General features: G+C 39.8%; 1 pseudogene; it reads left to right on the plus strand.

The window, feature by feature from the left end:
• The first annotated feature begins 957 nt into the window (after window positions 1-957).
• On the plus strand, window positions 958-1,841 carry LOC118831567 (annotated as a pseudogene).
• The last annotated feature ends 12,496 nt before the right edge of the window (window positions 1,842-14,337 follow it).

A 14,337-nucleotide genomic window follows, 5' to 3' on the forward strand; every position in this document is an offset into this window, starting at 1 on the left:
TAGATAATAACCAACTATGTTCAAAAGTGGTTCTACTGGATAAGAATTTTGACACTCCATTACTACACCTGGCCTGTAATCTCATCTCACCTGCAGCAATTTAAAAAAAAAAAAATTAGGTGTGTCAGCCCCTAACTCTAGCATTTAAAGAAACAGATTTGCTTTTGCAGACAGGCAATGGACTGCTGTGGTTAGAAAGCTGGATTTAGACTCAAGGAAGAGATGTGTTCAAATCCTGCTTCCAACACTTTCTAGCTTTGTGACCATCAGTGGGTTACTTAATCTTTCTGAGTCTTACCCAACTCTCTCAAACTTTAAGTGATAGATGGGTGGTTGATGGAGGTAGTTCCCACACCTGTGAAATCATAGGCCTCTGACATGTTGATAGAACTTGTTTATGTGTCTGAAAGAGGCCTTATGTAAGATGCAGGTCCCAATGTCCTCTGCCCAAGCACCAGTCAATCAAATATTTGTCACATGCCCACCATGTATGAGGTGTTGGTCTAAGTACTATCTTTGACTTAACACTTCATTCTGAGACAGAAACAGATCCCATCCTTCACTGTATAAGAATGACAACATTCTTGTACAGTAAAACTGTTTTAGAACGCAGCTCATTATTATGCAGATGCTAGAGAAATTGTAGAAGCTCTTGCAAAGAGCTTTGAAGGAGCCTTGAGTAAAGTAAGAAGAAATAGATGTATATCTATTAGTACAGTATAATGTCATGGGGGCAAAAACTATCCAGGTTTAGGGTGAGAGGCTGACAAAACTTGTTGATGCTTGCCAGTGATGCTAGGGGACAAGCTCGTGGTTGACTTTGGCCTATTTGAGTCTTGGAAGGGGAATTAAGAGATAAGGCACTGGCAGGTAAGTAAAACCAACATGGTGGGGGTGGGGAGGGAAGGGGAATAGAGGTTTTAGAAAGTAGAGACCAGTTCTTTCCCTTCTCTCAAGATGGCAGACAAAAAGTCCCCAAAGGAACCAAAGGAAAAGAAGGTCCAAAGGGAAAAAAAGAGAACAAAAAGGAAGATGTGACTGAAAAGGTGATGAAAAAACCTCAAAAGCATTGCCATTGGAACCCAGTCCTGGCCCAAGGGATTGGTAGATACTCCAGGTCTGCAATGTATTCCTGGAGAGCCATGTTCAAGCGGAAATATGCTGCACCAAAAACCCGGATTGAAAGGAAAAAGAAAGAGAAGGTGCCTGCTACTATCTCAAAGCCAGTTGGTGGTGATAAGAATGGAGGAACCCGTGTGATAAAGAATTGCAAAATGCCTCAGTATTACCCTACTGAGGATGTGCCTAGAAAGCTGTTAAGTCATGGCAAAAAGCCCTTCAGCCAGCATGTGAGGAGACTTCGAGCTAGCATCAAACCAGGCACCGTTCTGATCATGCTGACTGGCCGCCACAGGGGCAAGCGAGTGGTTTTCCTGAAGCAGCTAGCTAGTGGCTTGCTACTGGTGACTGAACCTCTGACCATCAACCGTGTTCCTCTGAGAAGGACCCATCAGAAATTTGTCATTGCCACCTCTACCAGGGTTAACCTTTCAGGTGTAAAAATTCCAAATCATCTTACTGATGCTTACTTCAAGAAGAAGAGGCTCCGTAAACCTAGACACCAAGAAGGAGAGATTTTTGACACAGAAAAAGAGAAATACGAGATTACAAAGCAGCGCAAGGCTGATCAGAAAACAGTGGATTCTCAGATCCTGCCCCAAATCAAGAAAATTCCTCAGCTCCGTGGCTACCTGCGTTCTGTATTCTCTCTCTCCAATGGAGTTTATCCACACAAACTGGTGTTTTAAATGCCTTCCAGAGAACTCTTATTAAAATATTTGGAATAGCCAAAAAAAAGAAAAAGTGGGGACCAGGTAAATTGGTAGGAAATATGGACCAGAAGTAGGAAATGGAACTCTTTGGTCTCTCTTGATCCATCTCAAAGAGCTAATTAAATCAGGGTTTTTTTGTTTATTTGGTTTTTTTGTTTTGTTTTGTTTTGCTAGCATGGAATTCTACTTCTTTATATCAGCGGTCATTATAGAAAGAGTGCTCATTCTTTGTAGCATGGAATTACAGGCATGGAAAAGACTCTGAGAGATCACCCATCCCAATCTCTGTCTTCAGGCAAGATTCCTAGATGGTCTCTGACACATCAAAATCTAGCCTGTTTTTAAAGACACCCAGAGGAGATTTCAATATGTATTAATAATCTATTTCAGTATCTAAAAATACTAGCAAGAACACTTTTACTTATAGCTGTACCAAATCCCTCATGCTGAAGTTTTAACCCCTTCTGTTCTTGTTCTGGTTTTAGTGAAGAATAGTTTGTCTCCAGGACCCTTCTTAACCTCTAAGGTCTATAATGAGAGTAAGTGGAGGTGGGAGATGGAGAACTCATTGTCATGGGCCACCCTTTACCTCAGACTTGGGGTTAATCTAATTGAACCCATCGTAGGAAGCAGGGGAAGAAGGCTTTGTCAAATGTTAGCTTGATCTTAAAGTTAGAGAGCTTGTCATTTCACCTGTGGTAGCTTCATCATATCATCTCCTTTGCTACCCAACCCTGATTCCTAAAAGTTAGGTTGTTACTAACTGCAATAGACCTTTTTATCTTCTCTCATCCATTCTGCACCCCTACTCCACTAACTCTAGCATCTAGCACAGGACTAGGACTTCATCCAGCCGCTCATGGGGTGGGATGCTTATGCTTGGGTTTGGTGATTCTCTCTTCTTTTTCCCTGACTCCCTTTACTTAGCATTTCTGACACCTTGGCATCCTGACTACCACCCAACTAGCTAGCAGATCAGTGATGGTCATTACTTTAATCAGGGAAGGAAGGTCTAGACTTTGGTGTTCCCAACCAGTTGGTTATATCCTGGTTGAAGAAGAACAAGGAAGGATGGAATCTAGAGATGGGAAAAGAGAATATGCCTGCTGAATTTGTGGGGATGGTAGAGAAGGTCAAGGCTAGGGAGTGAAGAGGAGGAATAGAAGCATAAATATAAATTCATCTAAAAAGGGCATGATCACAAGAAGACTGATCAGTCTCGCAAGGTTAAAGGGTGAGGCCTTTATTCTGGCCATGAATTCACACCCCTATACAAGGTGCCAAAGAGCTTTTATTGAATGCCGACCACGAGCAGTATACCATGTGAAATGTTGTAGAGTTTATAAAGAGGCATGGAACACACAGTCCGTGCCTTCAGGAAGCTTAAAATTAGTTGAGGAAATAAAACACAAGCAAATAATGAGTTGCAATGCAAAAGAAATAAGATAATAATACAAGAGATGTCAGAATGGCCAAACAAGTTGTGGTATGTGATTGTGATGGAATGCTATTGTGCTATAAGAAATGATGAGGGGGATGGGTTAAGAAAAACCCAGGAAGATTTACATGAATTGATGCAGAGTGAAGTGAACAGAATCAGGGTACACCATAACAGCAATATTGTAATGATGACCAACTGTGAAAGACTTAACTACTTTGCTCGACTCAAGACAATTCCAAAGGACTCATGATGAAAAATGCTATCCACCACCAGAGAGAGAACTGATGGACTCTCAATGAAGACTGAAACCTGTTTTTTTTTTTTTACTTTTTCTTCCTTTTTTCTGCAACATGACTAATATGGAAATATATCAGATTGCTTACCTTCTCAATGGGTGGGGTAGGGGCTGGAGGGAGAGAGAGAATTTAGAACTCAAAATTTTAAAAATGAATGTTGAAAAGGAAAGAAACAAAGAGATGGTACAAGGCAATGGAATCAATTTTACACTTAAAAGGAATTAGTGGTAAATGTCATAAATCTAAAAGATGTTGGGATTACTGTGGATTAGATTGGTATGAGAAGGAGGAAGTGGGACTTGTACTGGACCTAGAAGGATGTGTAGGATTTAAATCCAGAGAGGAAGGATGATGACATCGCAGTCAGGATGAATGGTCTGAGCAAAGCACAGGTGAGACAGAGCACAAAATCTGTCATGGGTTAGTGAGTATGTCAGTTTGTCTTAGGTGGGGCATTATTCAAATAAGGAAGTAGTGAAAGATGTGGCTGATGTGGTGGATTAGAGTCAGGTTTTAGAATTTACTTTGAGGAATGTGACCTTGATCTGTAGGTGATGTAGAGCCATTGAAGGCTTCATTTATTTGTGAAGAGGTTTACGGATACACAAGTCTGAGTGTGTGTTTATATAATGTACAAAGGTGTACTTTTGTAAAGTTTTTGTATACGAATGTATGAGTATGTAAATGTTTTAGCTCTTTCATGTTTGAGTATACGTGTGAGAGAGAATGAACCTTTGTAAGTGTAAGCACTCAGAGGGCAATGTAAATAAAGGACAAGGACATTGCTAACAAACTCAAGTCAACAGAGTCCTATCTGACACTTTGGGGGTTCAAAGAGAGCCAGGCTGGAACGCCATTAAGGCTACAGCTATGACTCCAGGAGAGGGGTGTGGGTAGGTATTTCTTTTTTTAAGTATTTTATTTTTTCCCAATTACATGAAAAAATTTTTTAACATTTGTCGTTAAGTTTTGAGTTCCAAATTCCGTCCCTCCTCCCTGAGATGGTAAGAAATTTGATATGTTATACATGTATAATAATGTAAAACATTTCCATATTAGTCATTCTGTAGAAAAAACCTCAAAGAATGAAAGGAAAGAAGGAAGAAAGAAAGAAAGAAAGAAAGAAAGAAAGAAAGAAAGAAAGAAAGAAAGGGAGGGAGGGAGGAAGAAAGGAATAAAGAAAGAAAGGAAGAAAGAAAGAAGGAAGGAAGGGAAGGAGGGAGGAAGAAAGGAAAAGAGGGTGGGAGGGAGGAAAGAAGGAAGGAAGCAAGCAAGGAAGGAAGGAAGAAAAAAGGAAGAAATGAAGGAAGGAAGGAAGGAAGGAAGGAAGGAAGGAAGGAAGGAAGGAAAAAAGGAAGAAAGTAAGAAAGAAAGAAAGAAAGAAAGAAAGAAAGAAAGAAAGAAAGAAAGAAAGAAAAAGAAAGAAAAAGTATGCTTTGGTCTGTATTTAGATAACATCAGTTCTTTCTCTGGAGGCAGATAGCATTTTTCATCATGAGTCCTTCGGGATGATCTTGGATCATTGTACTGCTGAGCGTAGCTAGGTCATTCACAGTTCTTCGATGTACTATTGCTGTTACTGTGTATGATGTTCTTCAGGTTCTGCTCCTTTCACTATGTATCAGTTCATGTAAGTTTTCCCAGGTTTTTCTAAAATCATCCTGCTCATCATTTCTTATGGCACAATAATATTTCATTACAATCATATACCAAAACTTGTTTAGCCATTTACCAATTGATGGACATCCCTTCAATTTCAAATTCTTAGCCACTACAAAAAGAGCTGCTATAAAATTTTTTGTACAAATAGGTTCTTTCCCCTTTTAAAAAAAAATCTCTTTGGGATACAGGCCTAGGAGTGGTATTGCTGGATCAAAGGGTATATAAACACAGTTCGATAGCCCTTTAGCAATAGTTCCAAATTGGTCTCAAAAATGGTTGGATCCGTTTACAAGTCTACCAACAGTGCATTATTGGTCTGGTTTTCCCACACACACACCGCCCCCAACATTCATCATTTTCCTTTTCTGTCATATTGACCAATCTGATAGGTGTGAGGTTGTACCTCAGAGTTGTTTTAATTTGCATTTCTCTAATCAATAGTGATTTGCAGCATTTTTTCATATGACTGTAGATAGCTTTGATTTTTTATGGGTAGGCATTTGTTGAGAATAAGGAAGAGGGAGAAAAAAAAACTAACGTTATCACTAATGATTCCGTGATCCTTTCCTTTTCCCATTCTAATTTCTTTTTCCTTCCTTGTCCTTTCTTCCTTCTTTTTTTTTTCTCCCTTACTCCTTGCCTTCTTCTTGTTCCCACTTCTCTTTACTTTTCCAGATGGAACTGTTAGGTCAGGGAGGTAGCAAGATACAGACAGGACACTAATTTATATTAAGAGAATTGACAATAACAATTAATTTGTCCCTAGTTGTGGACTGCCCTGGCATCTTTACTCTGCCCACTTATTATTGATATGATGTTAAGAGGGAGAGAGTAAAGATAGAGCATTTATGAAGTATTTACTATGTGCCAGGTATTGTACTAAGTGCTGGGTCTACAAATACAAGAAAATTATACAATCCCTACCCTCAAGGAGAGCTTGTAGTCAAACAGGAGAAGACAACACATAAAGGAATGTTAGAAATTGGGAGAGGGAGAAGAGTGTACCTGGGAGGGGGCGAAGCAGCTGAGGAGGTGGAGCATGCTGAAGAGTGAATGAGCTGGGCATGAAATGAACATGGGAGAGCAGGGAGAAGATGATAGCTATCATTAAGTATTTGAAGGAATTAGTCTTGTTCCGCTTGGCCTCAGAGAACAAAACTAGGAACAATAAACAAGGAGAAGCCATAAAGAGGCAGATTCAGACTGGAAGCAAGGAAAAACTTCCTGACAAGTTGAGACATCTAAAAGTTAAATATGATACCTTTGAAAGCAGTAGGATTACCCTCACTAAGAAATGGATGGATGACCACTTATGGGATATATTGTAGAGAAAACTCTTGTTCAGCTACAGATTGAACTGTACGGAAGGCATGTTTATGGATTCCATTTCCCACAATACTTGAATCTCACTCACTGGTGGTGATTTTCTAGGCCACATTTTCCAGATGGTTGTGCATGAGCCTGCAATGTAGGAATACCATCCAGTATAAATTCTGATTGGGTAAGAAATGCCTGCAGCAGAAGAGGTTTAAAATGTGCTAAGAGTTTCATATGGGAATCTGGCATGAGCAGCAAGAGACCTGAGTGGGAGAGACACAGATGGCAATGGAGATGGGAATAAGTAGCATACACCTACCCATTTGGTCTTGATCTCTGGTATTTCAACTGGACCAAGTCTCTAGCCCACTGACCTGAGATTGAAGGGAAAGCTGACTATGTAGAGGGGGTTGGGACTCTGTGCTTTAACCCCAGTATAGGGAGTTTTCTACGACTGTGCTCCTCTCCTGCAATGTTGAGAATTCAGAGGAATTAAATGGGAAAAGTTGGCCAGAACTGGCAAGGTATAAAAAGATGGAAGCCATTGGTGTACACATACAAAGAATATTCAATACCTAATTTAATTCCTTGTGATTTACCTTTATTCTGCTTTAACTAAATGTCTTTTGCTTTTGCTTTATGTATTGTTTGGTATGGTGTAGCAAAGAGATATATTGGTGGGGGCTTAAGCTGAATGTTTGAAGAGACAACAAATCAAACAATACTTTGAACCCAGACCTAAAGTAAGAAGTATGCTGCAACTAAATGACCTCTGAGCTCCCTCCCCACTCTGAGATGCTGTGATTCCCTTAGCTACTGGCTTTCATATGTCTCTGCCTACTCCAGGAGATAGTTATAATTAAGACATAGGCTTCTATTAGAAGCAGCCAAATTTCACCCCTCATCAGCATCCTTTTCTTCTATTCTTTGCTCACCTTCCAAATGTCTGCTCCTCTCAGACACCAGAAGGCATAAACTGTTAACAAGGCAGGAAAAGAAAATTAGACCACATATCCCCACATCACCTCTTTCTCGAGCATCAATTCAGTGTTAACCTCCTACCAATCAGGAAGTATTTTTCCCCTTTTTCTCTTTTTGGAAAGACTTATTTGAATATTTCTCCTTCTATAGGCTTTCTCCTACATAGAGTCTGTTTAATTGTACTCTGTGTATAATGACATGTTAACTTCTTTGCTGGTTTCCCTTAGCAACAGACTTCAGTGCTACATTATATCAGCCACAGAGATTTCTTAAGGTTGCAAAAGCGCTTGAACTGGCAGATTGAATAGCAAATTAAACAGAAAATAAACTGACTTCACACAGTAAAAACACATTCAACTTAGATGTATCTAAGCAGTATCTAAAAGGCTTTGAGGTCCAGGTGTAGGCTTATTCCACAAGAGATGTTTACTGTGTTCTCAGAGGTACCCAGAAAACATTCATTTATGGACAAATCTCCAGGTCACTTAAACCTTCTAAACTTAATAAAACTATTTCCTGACTAGAAATCGGCTTCTACAACAACTTTGAGTAGAAGAAGATTTAGGGGATTTTGTCATTTTGAATGTATCCAGGTGAAGCTTTGGCTGTGTGCTAACTTCACTGGTGCAATTATCTGAACAAACACACCGACTTCTATCTCTCACTGCCATATGCTCATTTCCTTATTAAGGATCTCTCTCTCTCAGAGATCACTAAAATTGAAGAAAGTCTCCAATTGGTTCACCTTAAGTTGAGTTAAGGAAAATCTCTTCACCCATTCCAGTTGGCTACTCCTTTCCCAGTCTTAATCTATGTACTTATTGGTTTGGACGAAAATAATTATAAATGGCTATATTCTTTAATAGTGCGTCAAAATAACAAAGAAACACAAATAAGCACGTAAAGGAACATGGTAGGCTGTGATGGCTACATCTGGGGCTTGGAGGGTGTGTTAAAATCTCTGCTCTCCCCCGCCTCTCCTCCTACTCATCAGAAGGGAAACAGTAAATGAAGCAGGTACATGGATGAAGAAGAGCTGGGATTTTCCTTAGACAGCTCTTCAGGGGATGTAGACTAGATTCTGGGCATCTCACCACCAACCACAACTGCTGCTTCCTGGTCAATCCTCTAGTCCACTCTCACTGACCCATCTGATCAGGTCTCTCTCCACTTTAATGAAGAGTTGTATCAACAGCAGGACTAGCAGCTGCTGTGGGGGTGTAAAACCAACAGCACCAGCACACAGGAGGACTGCTAGCACAGGTTCTTTGATCTGCTCTTCTAAGGAAAGTAACTTTGGGGGGTTAACAATCTTACTTTAATTAAACATACATATGTCATTCACTTAGTTCAGGTGAAAAAGCACTCTGAACTTTCAGAGAAAATACAAACAGAAATTACAAACAGGAATTACAAGCAGAGAGAATAACAGAAACCAACAGACAGGCTTCTATCTGACTGACCAAATCACAATACATAGTTACAAGAGAAAGAAGCACCAACATCTGGGTTTTCAAAAGTGGTGGGGTGGCTCTTAACAGCTACCCAGTGTCTTGGCTGGCCAATGAGTGAAACCCCCAAAACAAAACTCGAGCTTCAGAGCATATATACACTTCCCATGACCCTGGGGCTTAGCACCTACATAGCAAAAGCGTGTGGGGCATGGGGCCTGGTGCTTTCTTGTTTCTTAAGCAGGTCATCAAAGATTCTTGATTGAAACAAAGATTCTTGATTAAAACAAAGGATTTATCAAAGGCACTTGATTGCCTTAGTGCTGAGAAGCACTCTTAAAGAAAAAACGAAGGCAAAAAGCCTCACCCTGCTTGTCATCACGACAATCCACCCTGTCACTGGATCTCAGTTCCACTTATTTTCCCAACTTTCTGTTGCAATGATTTTGCCTAGGGGGGCCACCACAATCTTCCTTCACTTTTCTCTCAACATTGTGGTTCTCTTTATCTCAGTCACATGACATCTGTCTTGGAAGAAAGTTCCCCCAAGGCCAAAAGCCCCCAGCGACTTGGGGACTCTGGATAAAATGTATGCAAACCTGTATACAGACTTTTCACCACCCCAATCTGGTCTCATTATGGCAACATCTCTAGGGAAGGAGTTACAGGAAAACCAGCTATTGTAGTTGGGGAGGGGAAATTTAGGAAGACTGGAGGAGAAAAACAACTCAAGCTGAAGGATGAAGAGAAGGACTCAGGAGAAAAAGAAAAAGAAGGAAAGAGAGAAAAGAGTTGGTAAGACAAGTAAAGGGAAGTGTAGAAGGTGAGGAGAGGAAAGCTCTCCAGGAAAATTACCAGATAGGAACTACTAGCAAGAATGGTTAAAAAAAAATCCAAAAACCTATGATTGCAGAAAGTATGGACAGGGGGAGGAGTTTGCATTGATCAAAATAGAGTGCAAAATATTTCTCTTTCCGCCACGGCCAAATAATTATAATCTATACTTAAAAAGAAGGTCCTATAAGAGAATTTAAATGAGGTTGAAGAATATCTCTCCACTCTCCAGGTCATCAGGGAAAATAAAGTGTGATTCTTTAAAAAAAAAAATGGAAAAGGATTTTCATGTGAAGACAAAGTAGAAAAAATACTTGAAGAAGCATAGCAAAATCTGTGTCATGAAGTTGGTAGGTTGGAAGAATGTGGCACACAAAGGAAGTTGAAGGAACTGAGTGTTGTAAACTAAAAATAAAAAAATTAATTAAAATAAATAAATAAATCACAGGTCCCAGTTTTTTTAAAAAACACAGTCAGAGTCCTGCTTGTGTTGCCAGAGCATGTGTCCCAGACATCACAGAGAATCTCCCAAGGCTTATCAAATCTAATCAATTAATCAATTGACAAGCACTTATTAATCACCCACTACATTTTAGGCACTATACAAATTGCTAGGGATACAGAGACGAAAAGAAACAGTCCCTGACCTCGAGAAATTGTGAATATACATACACACATAAATATTACATATATATACACACATATATATACATGCACACATATGTATAAAACAATTATGTGTATATGTATATGCGCAATACATGTATATGTATCTATATACCTGTGTATATGTACATACACACATATAAAGTAAATGGAAAGCACTTTTGTGGGTGCCACTAGCATCTGGGGGAATCAGGAAAGGCCGTATACAGAATTGAACTTTGAAAAAAGTTCTAAGTGTTCTAAGTTCTCATATTCTAAGAGGTAGAGATGAGGGTTGAGTATGAGGAACAAGAAGGATATGGCTAGACAAGAGGGTGAATGAAGCTTGAACTTGTAGAAGGTAGAACCCCTTGAACAGACTCTGAGGACTGGAACCCCATTGACAAGACCCCACCCCCAGTATATATGTGATAAGCCTAGAAATGTTTCCGTTTTTGCATTGGAAATTGAGATGGCATCTAAATGTGGTTTCATTTTCATCATTGATAACAATAGATCATTGTAAAAATGCTAGTAAGTCTGTTCCATTCTGCATTTATTTTTTGTTTTTCCATTTTCATCTTGGGACAACTGTATCAGGAGGGCAGAGTTTATAATCTCAAAGAGGATCATAAACATGTCTGAAAGGTTCGGAACCGCCGGATATAAGAAACTCTCAAAGTAGAAGGCAGAAGAATCAAAACATTTATTTAGGCTCCACAGTAACCAACCCATGAACCAGAAGCCCCATTTTGATATGTTGATCAAAATCTTCCAGGCCCAATAAGTACGCCTTGCAAGAGTAACCAGGAGGCTACAGAGAAGCATGATTGCGTAAAGCAAAATCATGCTTCCCCCTCGATGGTAATAAGATTACCCACTGGCCTGAAGTCTTTGTTCAGCTTCCTCCCGTAGGTCAGCTCTGCTACTGGCAGCTCCTGCCTCAGCTGTGTCTGTGTCTGTAACTGTAACTGACGTAACTGTCGTAACTGCCTCTGTAACTGCCTCTGGCTCCAACTGTCGCTGTAACTGTCGCTGCAATGGCCTGAAGTCTTTGTTCAGCTTTCTCCCGTAGGTTAGCTCTGCTACTGGCAGCTCCTGCTTCAGCTGTGGCTGTAACTGACGTAACTGTCGTAACTGCCTCTGTAACTGTCGTTGTAACTGTCTCTGGCTCCAACCGGAAAAGGAAAAGAGAGATCTTCCAGCTGTCCTCTCCCCTCTTATAGAGTTTTTGACATCATCAAGCACCTCCTGAACGACCAGGGCCGATTGGTTCTTGACTTGGCCCCTCCCCCTAGGGTAGAGGTTAACACCTCCCCTCAGCCAGCCCCATGACTCATCACACAGGAAGTTGTCTGCTTCCCGGCATGCTCCCCGGGCCTCCTGCCCCGGAAGAGCAAGCCACAGTGTCCAGAGGCTCAATGAGGTAAGCTGAGTCATTCAAAGAAAACAAAGGCCATTCTGGTTACAACAACCAAGCTTAATTGGGTCTGATGCTAAGCTTTCTATAGGTTCATTTCCCCCTCCACTGCTTTGTACTTTTTTGTGAACTAATACTATTCATAGTCTCTGCGTTCTTCATTTGCAATTGTAACAACATAGAACCCACTGCTGAACCTAGTAGAACTGAGGTGTTCTGGGTTTACACACAACAAACCAGGTTCAGTCCTGGGTGAACTTGGCATTTAAAGCCCCTTTGTTCCTTTGATTTCTAGCTCTTTATGAACTATCTCAGAACTCAGGGAAAATCACCTAGAACCTAAATGTACAAAAATATTTATAGCAGTTCTTTTTATGGTGGCAAATAATTGGAAATTAAGAAAATGCCTATCAGTTAGGGAATGACTAAACAAGTTGTGGTATATGATAGTTACGGAATATCACTGTGTTATAAGAAATGACAAGCAGGATGATTTCAGAAAAACCTGGAAAGATTTAAATGAATTGATGTAAAGTGAAGGGAGCAGAACCAGGTGACCATTGTACACTCTAACAGCAATATTGTATAATGATCAGCTGTGAATGACTTAGCTCTCCTTAGCAATACAATAATCCAAGACAATCTCAAAGAACTCATAATGAAAAATGCTATCCACATGCAGAGAAAGAACTGATGGAGTCTGAAGGAAGATTGAAGGCTACTATTTTTCACTTTATTATTTTCACATTTTTTTTCCTTTTGGTCTGTTTCTTCTTTCACAATATGACTAATATGGAAATATGCTTTACTTGATTGCGCATATATAACCTATATCAAATTGCTTACTGTCTTAGGGAGGGGGGGAAAGAGGGAAGAAGAGAGTGGAAAAATTGGAAACTCAAAATTTTGAAAAATCGAATATTAAAAATTGTCTTTACATGTAATCGGGGGAAAATTAAATATTATTTTTAAAAGAAAGAAAATCACTTAGCGCTTAGGTTTGGTTCATGTCTTGTGTCTCCTCAAAAGAGAAGTAGACAGGTATTCAATGTACAATGTAAATCAGGTAGGGGACAGCTATTTATTTCCTCCACATTAAAAAAAATGAGAAAATACATACACAGAATAAGAAGCAAGCATTAACTAAAAATTTAAACATGAAGCAGTAACTTCTAACTACTATTGTACTCTTCTAGGACATTGATACTTAAAACATCACATTTTGCAGGACTGCTGAGCAGATATTTCATATTCAGTTCTACAGAGTCTTCCTCAAGGTCCACATCTTCTGAAATGCCAATCCAAGGATTGGCTCATCCTCCTGGTAGTGGTCATCTTTTTTTCCCAAAAAGTGTTGTAGTAGATGTGGGTGGTATCTGCTACAATACAGCCAGTACCAACTGAGGAACCCAAGAGCCCCCAACCTCTAAAACTCACACAATTACATTCAAAGCTGAAAATGTCCATCTCAAAATTGTTGTTCAGTCACCTATGCTCAGGAAAAGAAATGCAAAGCAGAAAAGGTAGCCAAGATCCCAATTCACATTTGCCTACATGCACCTGTCTGTTATGTTTGAGCAGTCCACTATTTTTGCCATCACAAGGGAAGGTCCACCTTTCCCCTGCCTTTCGCAGGAAATCTCAGAAAGAAGAAGGGAGAGATCCAGAGGGTAGAGTCACTTCATTTAAAATCTACTGAATGATCTGCTCTTCCTGGTTTAGTGGCCAGTTCTTTCTGACACAGCTTCCCTTCTCTCCTCCCCCTCACAGCTATGATAAACAAGGAGTAAGAGGAAAGGGAGTAAGCATTAATATAACACCTACTAAGTGCATTTACAAACATTATCTCATTTGATAGAAAGATTAGGAAGGGGAAGGATGAAGATACCACCCACTGTTTGCTATAGCATCCTGAAGTGCTAAGCCCTTCCTGTCGAACCACATTAGTCCCAGAAGTTGTTGGGGGAGCTCAGCACATGTTCCATGAAGTATACTCCAAAACCACAACATAAGGTTTTGTAAATGAGGTTATACTTTAATTCCACATTTTACTTTGCTTCTATATTACTTTATTTGGCAAGGTAATCAAATAGTTGCTGGCTGAGGTGATTTCTGTCAGCTAGTCAGTCAATAAACATTTATTAATCACCTAAATATGCCAGGAATTGTGCTAAGTTCTGGGGATACAAATATAAAAAAGAAAGACAGTCCTTGCCCTCACGGAGCTTACAATCTAATGAGAGAAGACCACATGCAAAAACAAACTGAAAATTGGGTGGGGTAGGGAATAGTGGTGGTACTTGGCTGGGGGCAAAGTGGAAGAGTCTGAAATTTGAAGCAAGAAAAATAATCAAAAGCATGGGGGAAAAAAACTCAGACCTTATTAATACTGAAAACAAAAAACATGACAGAGAACAACTGCTGACTCATATGTTTACTTTTTTATGTATATAAAATA

This window comes from Trichosurus vulpecula, chromosome 9 (assembly GCF_011100635.1).
Source record: "Trichosurus vulpecula isolate mTriVul1 chromosome 9, mTriVul1.pri, whole genome shotgun sequence".
Lineage (NCBI taxonomy): Eukaryota > Metazoa > Chordata > Mammalia > Diprotodontia > Phalangeridae > Trichosurus > Trichosurus vulpecula.